The 12107-nt window shown below is 45.4% G+C and overlaps 1 protein-coding gene across 1 annotated transcript in view; it reads left to right on the plus strand.

Annotated features, from left to right (window-relative positions):
• The window catches only part of LOC135022342 (myeloperoxidase-like), a 73089-nt gene that overhangs the window by 22532 nt on the left and 38450 nt on the right, over positions 1 to 12107 (plus strand). The gene's annotated exons all lie outside the window — the stretch shown is intronic.

Consider the following 12107-nt stretch of genomic DNA (forward strand, 5'->3'; position numbering starts at 1 on the left):
AGGGTCACTTATCTTAGTCACACAGCTACCTCATTGCGCCTCTTTTTTTTCTTCTTTGCGTCATGTGCTGTTTGGGGAGTATTTTTTGGAAGGGCCATCCGGCCTGACACTGCAGTGCCACTCCTAGATGGGCCAGGTGTTTGTGTCGGCCACTAGGGTCGCTTAGCTTACTCACACAGCTACCTCATTGCGCCTCTTTTTTTCTTTGCGTCATGTGCTGTTTGGGGAGTGTTTTTTGGAAGGGCCATCCTGCGTGACACTGCAGTGCCACTCCTAGATGGGCCAGGTGTTTGTGTCGGCCACTTGGGTCGCTGAGCTTAGTCATCCAGCGACCTCGGTGCAAATTTTAGGACTAAAAATAATATTGTGAGGTGTGAGGTGTTCAGAATAGACTGAAAATGAGTGGAAATTATGGTTATTGAAGTTAATAATACTTTTGGATCAAAATGACCCCCAAATTCTATGATTTAAGCTGTTTTTTAGGGTTTTTTGAAAAAAACACCCGAATCCAAAACACACCCGAATCCGACAAAAAAAATTCGGTGAGGTTTTGCCAAAACGCGTTCGAACCCAAAACACGGCCACGGAACCGCACCCAAAACCAAAACACAAAACCTGAAAATTTTCCGGTGCACATCTCTAATATATACCTGCAGTAGTGATATATATATATTTTTTATATCATTATCATCTCTATACTAGCAGACGCAGTACGGTAGTCCACGGCTGTAGCTACCTCTGTGTCGTCAGTGCTCGTCCATAATTGTATATGTGGTGGTTTTTTTTTCTATCTTCTTCATACTAGTAGTTTAGGAGTCTGCTGACAGTGTCCAGCAGGTCCGTCATTATATTATATATACCTGCAGTAGTGATATATATATATATTTTTTATATCATTATCATCTCTATACTAGCAGACGCAGTACGGTAGTCCACGGCTGTAGCTACCTCTGTGTCGTCAGTCACTCGTCATCCATAAGTATACTAGTATCCATCCATCTCCATTGTTTACCTGAGGTGCCTTTTAGTTGTGCCTATTAAAATATGGAGAACAAAAATGTTGAGGTTCCAAAAATAGGGAAAGATCAAGATCCACTTCCACCTCGTGCTGAAGCTGCTGCCACTAGTCATGGCCGAGACGATGAAATTCCATCAACGTCGTCTGCCAAGGCCGATGCCCAATGTCATTGTACAGAGCATGTAAAATCCAAAACACAAAATATCAGTAAAAAAAGGACTCAAAAATCTAAAATAAAATCGTCGGAGGAGAAGCGTAAACTTGCCAATATGCCATTTACCACATGGAGTGGCAAGGAACGGCTGAGGCCCTGGCCTATGTTCATGGCTAGTGGTTCAGCTTCACATGAGGATGGAAGCACTCAGCCTCTCGCTAGAAAAATGAAAAGACTTAAGCTGGCAAAAGCACAGCAAAGAACTGTGCGTTCTTCGAAATCACAAATCCACAAGGAGAGTCCAATTGTGTCGGTTGCGATGCCTGACCTTCCCAACACTGGACGTGAAGAGCATGCGCCTTCCACCATTTGCACGCCCCCTGCAAGTGCTTGAAGGAGCACCCGCAGTCCAGTTCCTGATAGTCAGATTGAAGATGTCAGTGTTGAAGTACACCAGGATGAGGAGGATATGGGTGTTGCTGGCGCTGGGGAGGAAATTGACAAGGAGGATTCTGATGGTGAGGTGGTTTGTTTAAGTCAGGCACCCGGGGAGACACCTGTTGTCCGTGGGAGGAATATGGCCATTGACATGCCTGGTGAAAATACCAAAAAAATCAGCTCTTCGGTGTGGAAGTATTTCAACAGAAATGCGGACAACAGGTGTCAAGCCGTGTGTTGCCTTTGTCAAGCTGCAATAAGTAGGGGTAAGGACGTTAACCACCTCGGAACATCCTCCCTTATACGTCACCTGCAGCGCATTCATCATAAGTCAGTGACAAGTTCAAAAACTTTGGGGCGACAGCGGAAGCAGTCCACTGACCAGTAAATCCCTTCCTCTTGTAACCAAGCTCACGCAAACCACCCCACCAACTCCCTCAGTGTCAATTTCCTCCTTCCCCAGGAATGCCAATAGTCCTGAAGGCCATGTCACTGGCAATTCTGACGAGTCCTCTCCTGCCTGGGATTCCTCCGATGCATCCTTGAGTGTAAAGCCTACTGCTGCTGGCGCTGCTGTTGTTGCTGCTGGGAGTCGATGGTCATCCCAGAGGGGAAGTCGTAAGACCACTTTTACTACTTCCACCAAGCAATTGACTGTCCAACAGTCCTTTGCGAGGAAGATGAAATATCACAGCAGTCATCCTGCTGCAAAGCGGATAACTGAGGCCTTGGCATCCTGGGCTGTGAGAAACGTGGTTCCGGTATCCATCATTACTGCAGAGCCAACTATAGTTGTTTGAGGTACTGTGTCCCCGGTACCAAATACCATCTAGGTTCCATTTCTCTAGGCAGGCGATACCGAAAATGTACACATACTTCAGAAAAAGACTCACCAGTGTCCTAAAAAATGCAGTTGTACCCAATGTTCACTTAACCACGGACATGTGGACAAGTAGAGCAGGGCAGACTCAGGACTATATGACTGTGACAGCCCACTGGGTAGATGTATTGACTCCCGCCGCAAGAACAGCAGCGGCGGCACCAGTAGCAGCATCTCGCAAACGCCAACTCTTTCCTAGGCAGGCTACGCTTTGTATCACCGCTTTCCAGAATACGCACACAGCTGAAAACCTCTTACGGCAACTGAGGAAGATCATCGCAGAATGGCTTACCCCAATTGGACTCTCCTGTGGATTTGTGGCATCGGACAACGCCAGCAATATTGTGTGTGCATTAAATCTGGGCAAATTCCAGCACGTCCCATGTTTTGCACATACCTTGAATTTGGTGGTGCAGAATTATTTAAAAAACGACAGGGGCATGCAAGAGATGCTGTCGGTGGCCAGAAGAATTGCGGGACACTTTCGGCGTACAGGCACCACGTACAGAAGACTGGAGCAACACCAAAAATGCCTGAACCTGCCCTGCCATCATCTGAAGCAAGAAGTGGTAACGAGGTGGAATTCAACCCTCTATATGCTTCAGAGGTTGGAGGAGCAGTAAAAGGCCATTCAAGCCTATACAACTGACCACGATATAGGAGGTGGAATGCACCTGTCTCAAGCGCAGTGGAGAATGATTTCAACGTTGTGCAAGGTTCTGCAACCTTTTGAACTTGCCACACGTGAAGTCAGTTCAGACACTGCCAGCCTGAGTCAGGTCATTCCCCTAATCAGGCTTTTGCAGAAGAAGCTGGAGACATTGAAGGAGGAGCTAACACTGAGCGATTCCGCTAGGCATGTGGGACTTGTGGATGGAGCCCTTAATTCGCTTAACAAGGATTCACGGGTGGTCAATCTGTTGAAATCAGAGCACTACATTTTGGCCACCGTGCTCGATCCTAGATTTAAAACCTACCTTGGATCTCTCTTTCCGGCAGACACAAGTCTGCAGGGGTTCAAAGAACTGCTGGTGAGAAAATTGTCAAGTCAAGCGGAACGCGACCTGTCAACATCTCCTCCTTCACATTCTCCCGCAACTGGGGGTGCGAGGAAAAGGCTAAGAATTCCGAGCCCACCCGCTGGCGGTGATGCAGGGCAGTCTGGAGCGACTGCTGATGCTGACATCTGGTCCGGACTGAAGGACCTGCCAACGATTACGGACATGTCGTCTACTGTCACTGCATATGATTCTCTCACCATTGAAAGAATGGTGGAGGATTATATGAGTGACCGCATCCAAGTAGGCACGTCAGACAGTCCGTACGTATACTGGCAGGAAAAAGAGGCAATTTGGAGGCCCTTGCACAAACTGGCTTTATTCTACCTAAGTTGCCCTCCCACAAGTGTGTACTCCGAAAGAGTGTTTAGTGCCGCCGCTCACCTTGTCAGCAATCGGCGTACGAGGTTACTTCCAGAAAATGTGGAGAAGATGATGTTCATTAAAATGAATTATAATCAATTCCTCCGTGGAGACATTCACCAGCAGCAATTGCCTCCACAAAGTACACAGGGAGCTGTGATGGTGGATTCCAGTGGGGACGAATTGATAATCTGTGAGGAGGGGGATGTACACGGTGATGAATCGGAGGATGATGATGAGGTGGACATCTTGCCTCTGTAGAGCCAGTTTGTGCAAGGAGAGATTAATTGCTTCTTTTTTGGTGGGGGTCCAAACCAACCCGTCATTTCAGTCACAGTCGTGTGGCAGACCCTGTCACTGAAATGATGGGTTGGTTAAAGTGTGCATGTCCTGTTTATACAACATAAGGGTGGGTGGGAGGGCCCAAGGACAATTCCATCTTGCACCTCTTTTTTCTTTCATTTTTCTTTGCGTCATGTGCTGTTTGGGGAGTGTTTTTTGGAAGGGCCATCCTGCCTGACACTGCAGTGCCACTCCTAGATGGGCCAGGTGTTTGTGTCGGCCACTTGGGTCGCTGAGCTTAGTCACACAGCTACCTCATTGCGCCTCTTTTTTTTCTTCTTTGCGTCATGTGCTGTTTGGGGAGTATTTTTTGGAAGGGCCATCCGGCCTGACACTGCAGTGCCACTCCTAGATGGGCCAGGTGTTTGTGTCGGCCACTAGGGTCGCTTAGCTTACTCACACAGCTACCTCATTGCGCCTCTTTTTTTCTTTGCGTCATGTGCTGTTTGGGGGGTGTTTTTTGGAAGGGCCATCCTGCGTGACACTGCAGTGCCACTCCTAGATGGGCCAGGTGTTTGTGTCGGCCACTTGGGTCGCTGAGCTTAGTCATCCAGCGACCTCGGTGCAAATTTTAGGACTAAAAATAATATTGTGAGGTGTGAGGTGTTTAGAATAGACTGAAAATGAGTGGATATTATGGTTATTGAGGTTAATAATACTTTGGGATCAAAATGACCCCCAAATTCTATGATTTAAGCTGTTTTTTAGGGTTTTTTGAAAAAAACACCCGAATCCAAAACACACCCGAATCTGACAAAAAAAATTCGGTGAGGTTTTGCCAAAACGCGTTCGAACCCAAAACACGGCCACGGAACCGAACCCAAAACCAAAACACAAAACCCGAAAAATTTCCGGTGCACATCTCTAGAAGTTGCTGATGTTGATCTGATTAATGCTTCTGGGTTCTTTCAGTCAGGTGGTGATTTGTATACTACAGGTAGGTGCACAACATACCAGAACCCTGGGTAGTCATTGTTCCTACAGCCACAGTGCTCCACATGCTTTTGGCTACTTTAAAAGTCATCTCAATCAATTTCCTACCAACAGAATGGTGTTTAGAAGCACAAATCAAATGTCTAACATGATTAATATGAGTATTTGAAGTCCGATTTAGAGTTTGATTTCGAATCGATTTGCTAATTTTAGTAAATGAGGGGATCTTATATTCGACTATGGGAAAACATCGATTTTTTCAGAAATTCGATTTTGGGTGGCATTTGAGTTGAATTCGGTTTTAGAATCAATTTGGCATTCGATTTTGCCTTTAGTAAATCTCTTCTATCAAAATCGAATGGAAATCGAATGCCATATTCCTAGAAAATGAAAATTGAACGATAGTAAATATACCCCCTAGATCTATTTACGCCTACGTAAAATATCTAATAATTCTAACTACTGTATATGAAGCTAGTTATAATTGTCAGATGAAAATATTGCAGTTAAGCAGATTTATGTAGTTAGTGTGTGGCTGCAGGGAATTGGATGTAGAGCTGCATATAAAATTACCAGGCTACCTACAGGAGAAAAAGTAGCTACATGTGTTAGGTGTCTGATTGCTGAGTATAAGTTTATGCATTCAAGTAACCAAGTATGACACGTTAAGAAAATTGTATTTATATTCAGGGGGATGTAACTGAATGACAAGATGCACATACATCATGTTATTACTGATAGCTCACGTGGTAAGTGTATGAATATGGTAAAGGAGATTTGGGGGTGTATGTACTAAGCCTTGGAGAGAGATAAAGTACCAGCCACTTAGCTCCTGTCATTTTTCAAACAGAGTCTGTTACATGGCAGTTAGGAGCTGATTGGTTGGTACTCTATCTCTCTCCACTTTATGACTCTCAGGGGGGAATTCAAATGTTTGAAAAGTTAGTTGGGTGTCTGTTTTTTCCTATCTAATAGGAAGTAGTAGTCCACAGTAGTAGTGCCACTTACACATAATGCATACAGTAGTAGTGCCACTTAAACACATAATGCCCACAGTAGTAGTGCCCCTTATACACAATGCCCACAGTAGTAGTACCCCTTGCAGATAGTGCCCAAGCGCTGCCTGGGTATTGACCAAGATGATCACTGTACCCTCCCCTTTGAACTTAGCCATGTACTTGTTGTTCAGCACAATTTCGCAATCGTTGCGAGGCTTGAAGTAGCACATCACTTTGATGCTAAACTCCACTAGATTGGACATCTTTTCAGCTTTCTCCCATGCCTCAGGCCTGTCAGGTGATTTGTGTGAGGGACTTGCGGTGGTCGGGTGATGTGTGCTGCAGAGTCAGTGAGATGGATCCGCCTCCAGTCTCCAGCCCCCAGAGCAGTCATCAAAAATTATGGGGCCTGGGACTGACAAAATAGGTTGGACCCCCCCCATCCAATAAAATACATTTAGAAAGCCAGATCCGCATAAAATACATCGAAAAAGGCAGATCCACATAAACTACATTGAAAAAGTCAGATCCACATAAAATTCATTGAAAAAGTCAGATCCACATAAAATACAATGAAATAGCCAGATCCGCATAAAATATTGTGAAAAGCCAGATCCGCATAAACCACAATGAAAAAGCCAGGACCGCACATTACACTCCAGCTTCCCTAATGTATCACTATAGCCCCCTCATGCGCCCCTTCAGCCCCCTTTTGTGTCACACCAGCCTCCCTCATATGTCACTCCAGCCCCCCTCATTAGTCACTGCAGCTAGCCCCCACATATATGCCCCTCCAGCTAGCCCACTTCATTTGCCACTCCAGCCAGCCCATGTGCCCCTCGCAACCCCCTCATGTGTGCCTCCAGCCACTGTCCCTCATGTATTACTCCAGCCAGCCCTCCCCATCATGGGCACCTCCATCCAGCTGCCCTTCATTAGTCACTGCAGCCAGCCCCATGTATGTGACACTCCAGCCAGCCCAATGTGTTCCTCCAGCCACCTCATGTGCACCTCCAGCCAGCCCCCACTTATGTCACTATAGCCAGCACCCCCTAATGTGCCCCTGCAGCCAGCCATTCCTCATGTTTCACTCCAGCCTGCCGCATGTGTCCTCCACCCAGCACGCACCTCAGCATTCTTGTTTTTCTTGTGGATGCTTCCTAGTTCCTCTGCAAGCTATTATGCCATCTGTGCACCGTCAAGCCCAGTGTGCCCAACATGACGCTGCCGGTCATACAGTGTGACAGGTGCAGCGGCAGCCAGCAGCACCAACTGAGCTGACAGCAGCAGGGTAGCAAAGTGTGGAGAGCGCCTCTCCAGCCCAGCGCCTCCCTACTTTGCATAATCTGCTGAGCAGGTTGCACCAGTCCCGGCTATAAACCTCAGAAGGATTGTTACAGCGAAAGTTGTTCCATTAAGATATATATATATATATATATATATACATACAAAAGTCCCGGCACTCCTCTTAGGATAAATGCATGCTGCCTTCCCAGGGGAAAAGATCCTCTATAGATAAGCGTGGAAGAAAGGCGGCACTCAAGCAGTCTTCATAGATGAATAAGGTCAGCTTTATTGTACCGACATGTTTCGGGGCTCTACCCCTTCCTCAGGGCCTCGACAACCCTAGCTGCACCACAGGAAATACATTTATACACCAACATTAACAAACAATCAAAACCCTAACGTGACTCACCTAGCAGGTGAGTCACGTTAGGGTTTTGATTGTTTGTTAATGTTGGTGTATAAATGTATTTCCTGTGGTGCAGCTAGGGTTGTTGAGGCCCTGAGGAAGGGGTAGAGCCCCGAAACATGTCGGTACAATAAAGCTGACCTTATTCATCTATGAAGACTGCTTGAGTGCCGCCTTTCTTCCACGCTTTTATATATATATATATATATATATATATATATATATATATGTGTATATATATAAATATATATATATATATAGAAACAAGAGACAGCGACGCCACTTGAGAGATTGTATCTAACAGTAGAAATATAATAATAGTCCATTTTGTTTTTGCGACACACCCAAGATTAAAAGGTGTCAGATGTCCCTTAAGTGCACAATATTGGTATGTTACTGTAATAAGAACAAGTCGGAGTTGGGGATAAGGGTTCAAGAGACCAATGGTGTCAAAAAGTGGTAATGAATACCTAATATAAAGAATGTGGGTAGTCAGGATACAATTTAACAAGAAAATTTAATTTTAGACCGAGTTTGTTTCACGTAAAAAATATTTAAACCCCCCTCCCAAAAAAAATTTATTAAGTAAAAATCAAGATATATATATACAGTAGTGATGTGCACCGGAAATTTTCGGGTTTTGTGTTTTGGTTTTGGATTCGGTTCCGCGGCCGTGTTTTGGATTCGGTCGCGTTTTGGCAAAACCTCCCTGAAAATTTTTTGTCGGATTCGGGTGTTTTTTTTACAAAAAAAACTCAAAAACAGCTTAAATCATAGAATTTGGGGGTCATTTTGATCCCATAGTATTATTAACCTCAAGAACCATAATTTACACTCATTTCTGAACACCTCACACCTCACAATATTATTTTTAGTCCTAAAATTTGCACCGAGGTCGCTGGATGACTAAGCTAAGCGACCCAAGTGACCGACACAAACACCTGGCCCATCTAGGAGTGGCACTGCAGTGTTAGACAGGATGGCACTTCAAAAAATAGTCCCCAAACAGCACATGATGCAAAGAAAAAAAGAGGTGCAATGAGGTAGCTGTGTGACTAAGCTAAACGACCCAAGTGGCCGACACAAACACCTGGCCCATCTAGGAGTGGCACTGCAGTGTCAGGCAGGATGGCACTTAAAAAAAATAGCCCCCAAACAGCACATGATGCAAAGTTAAAAAGAGGTGCAATGAGGTAGCTGTGTGACTAAGCTAAACGACCCAAGTGGCCGACACAAACACCTGGCCCATCTAGGAGTGGCACTGCAGGGTCAGACAGGATGGCACTTCAAAAAATAGTCCCAAAACAGCACATGATGCAAAGAAAAAAAGAGGCGCAATGAGGTAGCTGTGTGACTAAGCTAAGCGACCCAAGTGGCCGACACAAACACCTGGCCCATCTAGGAGTGGCACTGCAGTGTCACGCAGGATGGCACTTCAAAAAAAATAGTCCCCAAACAGCACATGATGCAAAGAAAAAAAAGAGGTGCACCAAGGTCGCTGGATGGCTAAGCTAAGCGACCCAAGTGGCCGACACAAACACCTGGCCCATCTAGGAGTGGCACTGCAGTGTCAGACAGGATGGCACTTCAAAAAATAGTCCCCAAACAGCACATGATGCAAAGAAAAAAAAGAGGTGCACCAAGGTCGCTGGATGGCTAAGCTAAGCGACCCAAGTGGCCGACACAAACACCTGGCCCATCTAGGAGTGGCACTGCAGTGTCAGACAGGATGGCACTTCAAAAAATAGTCCCCAAACAGCACATGATGCAAATAAAAAAAAGAGGTGCACCAAGTTCGCTGGATGGCTAAGCTAAGCGACCCAAGTGGCCGACGCAAACACCTGGCCCATCTAGGAGTGGCACTGCAGTGTCAGACAGGATGGCAGATTTAAAAAATAGTCCCCAAACAGCACATGATGCAAAGTTAAAAAGAGGTGCCTGACTTAAACATACCACCTCACCATCAGAATCCTCCTTGTCAATTTCCTCCCCAGCGCCAGCAACACCCATATCCTCATCCTGGTGTACTTCAACAGTGACATCTTCAATTTGACTATCAGGAACTGGACTGCGGGTGCTCCTTCCAGCACTTGCAGGGGGCATGCAAATGGTGGAAGGCGCAACCTCTTCCCGTCCAGTGTTGGGAAGGTTAGGCATCAGTACCGACACAATTGGACTCTCCTTGGGGATTTGTGATTTAGAAGAACGCACAGTTCTTTGCTGTGCTTTTGCCATCTTAACTCTTTTAAGTTTTCTAGCAGGAGGATGAGTGCTTCCATCCTCATGTGAAGCTGAACCACTAGCCATGAACATAGGCCAGGCCCTCAGCCGTTCCTTGCCACTTCGTGTCGTAAATGGCACATTGGCAAGTTTACGCTTCTCCTCAGACGATTTTGATTTAGATTTTTGGGTCATTTTACTGAGCTTTATTTTTGGGGATTTTACATGCTCTCTACTATGACATTGGGCATCGGCCTTGGCAGACGACGTTGATGGCATTTCATCGTCTCGGCCATGACTAGTGGCAGCAGCTTCAGCACGAGGTGGAAGTGGATCTTGATCTTTCCCTATTTTACCCTCCACATTTTTGTTCTCCATTTTTTAATGTGTGGAATTATATGCCAGTAATATATCAATAGCAATGGCCTACTACTATATATACTGCGCACAACTGAAATGCACCACAGGTATGGATGGATAGTATACTTGACGACACAGAGGTAGGTAGAGCAGTGGCCTTCTGTACAGTACTGCTATATAGTATATACTGGTGGTCAGCAAACTGTGCAAAACTGAAATGCACCACAGGTATGGATGGATAGTATACTTGACGACACAGAGGTAGGTAGAGCAGTGGACTACTGTACCGTACTGCTATATATATAGTTATACTGGTGGTCAGCAAACTGTGCAAAACCTAAATGCCCCACAGGTATGGATGGATAGTATACTTGACGACACAGAGGTAGGTAGAGCAGTGGCCTTCTGTACCGTACTGCTATATAGTATATACTGGTGGTCAGCAAACTGTGCAAAACTGAAATGCACCACAGGTATGGATGGATAGTATACTTGACGACACAGAGGTAGGTAGAGCAGTGGCCTTCTTTACCGTACTGCTCTATAGTATATACTGGTGGTCAGCAAACTTTGCAAAACTGAAATGCACCACAGGTATGGATGGATAGTATACTTGACGACACAGAGGTAGGTAGAGCAGTTGACTACTGTACCGTACTGCTATATATATAGTTATACTGGTGGTCAGCAAAATTCTGCACTGTCCTCCTACTAGTATATATATACACTACAATGCAGCACAGATATGGAGCGTTTTTCAGGCAGAGAACGTATAATACTGGTGGTCACCGGTCACTGGTCAGCAAAACTCTGCACTGTCCTCCTACTATATAATACTGCTGGTCCCCAGTACCCACAATAAAGCAATTAGCACACTGAGCACAGATATTTGCAGCACACTGAGCACAGTCAGATATGGAGCGTTTTTGAGGCAGAGAACGTAATATTTGCACTTGCAGCACACTGAGCACAGATATTTGCAGCACACTGAGCACAGATATTTGCAGCACAATTTGCAGCCCACTGAACATAGAAACTGAGAGGACGCCAGCCACGTCCTCTCACGATCATCTCCAATGCACGAGTGAAAAATGGCGGCGACGCGCGGCTCCTTATATAGAATACGAATCTCGCGAGAATCCGACAGCGGGATGATGACGTTCGGGTGCGCTCGGGTTAACCGAGCAAGGCGGGAGGATCCGAGTTGCTCGGACCCGTGCAAAAAAGGTGAAGTTCGGGCGGGTTCGGATCCCGAGGATCCGAACCCGCTCATCACTAATATACAGTTGTGCTCATAAGTTTACATACCCTAGCAGAATTTGTGATTTTCTGGCCATTTGTCAGAGAATATGAATGATAACTCACAAACTTTTCTTTCACTCATGGTTAGTGGTTGGGTGAAGTCATTTATTATATATCAGAATACCTAATCATCCTGCTTTGCTAGTAACCTGCACCTTACAAAAGGGAGATACAACAATCTTTCAATATATACAGAATTCCCCCACCACCCTCCCTTGTAAATTACCGCCCCAGAGTCAACATTATATTTTCAAAAGCATTTCCAAAAAGGGAGCTAACATATTTTAGTAGAAAATAAGCAACAATTTACTTATACGTGTCATTTTTAGGACCATATTAAATGAAAAT

Source organism: Pseudophryne corroboree, chromosome 2 (assembly GCF_028390025.1).
Source record: "Pseudophryne corroboree isolate aPseCor3 chromosome 2, aPseCor3.hap2, whole genome shotgun sequence".
Lineage (NCBI taxonomy): Eukaryota > Metazoa > Chordata > Amphibia > Anura > Myobatrachidae > Pseudophryne > Pseudophryne corroboree.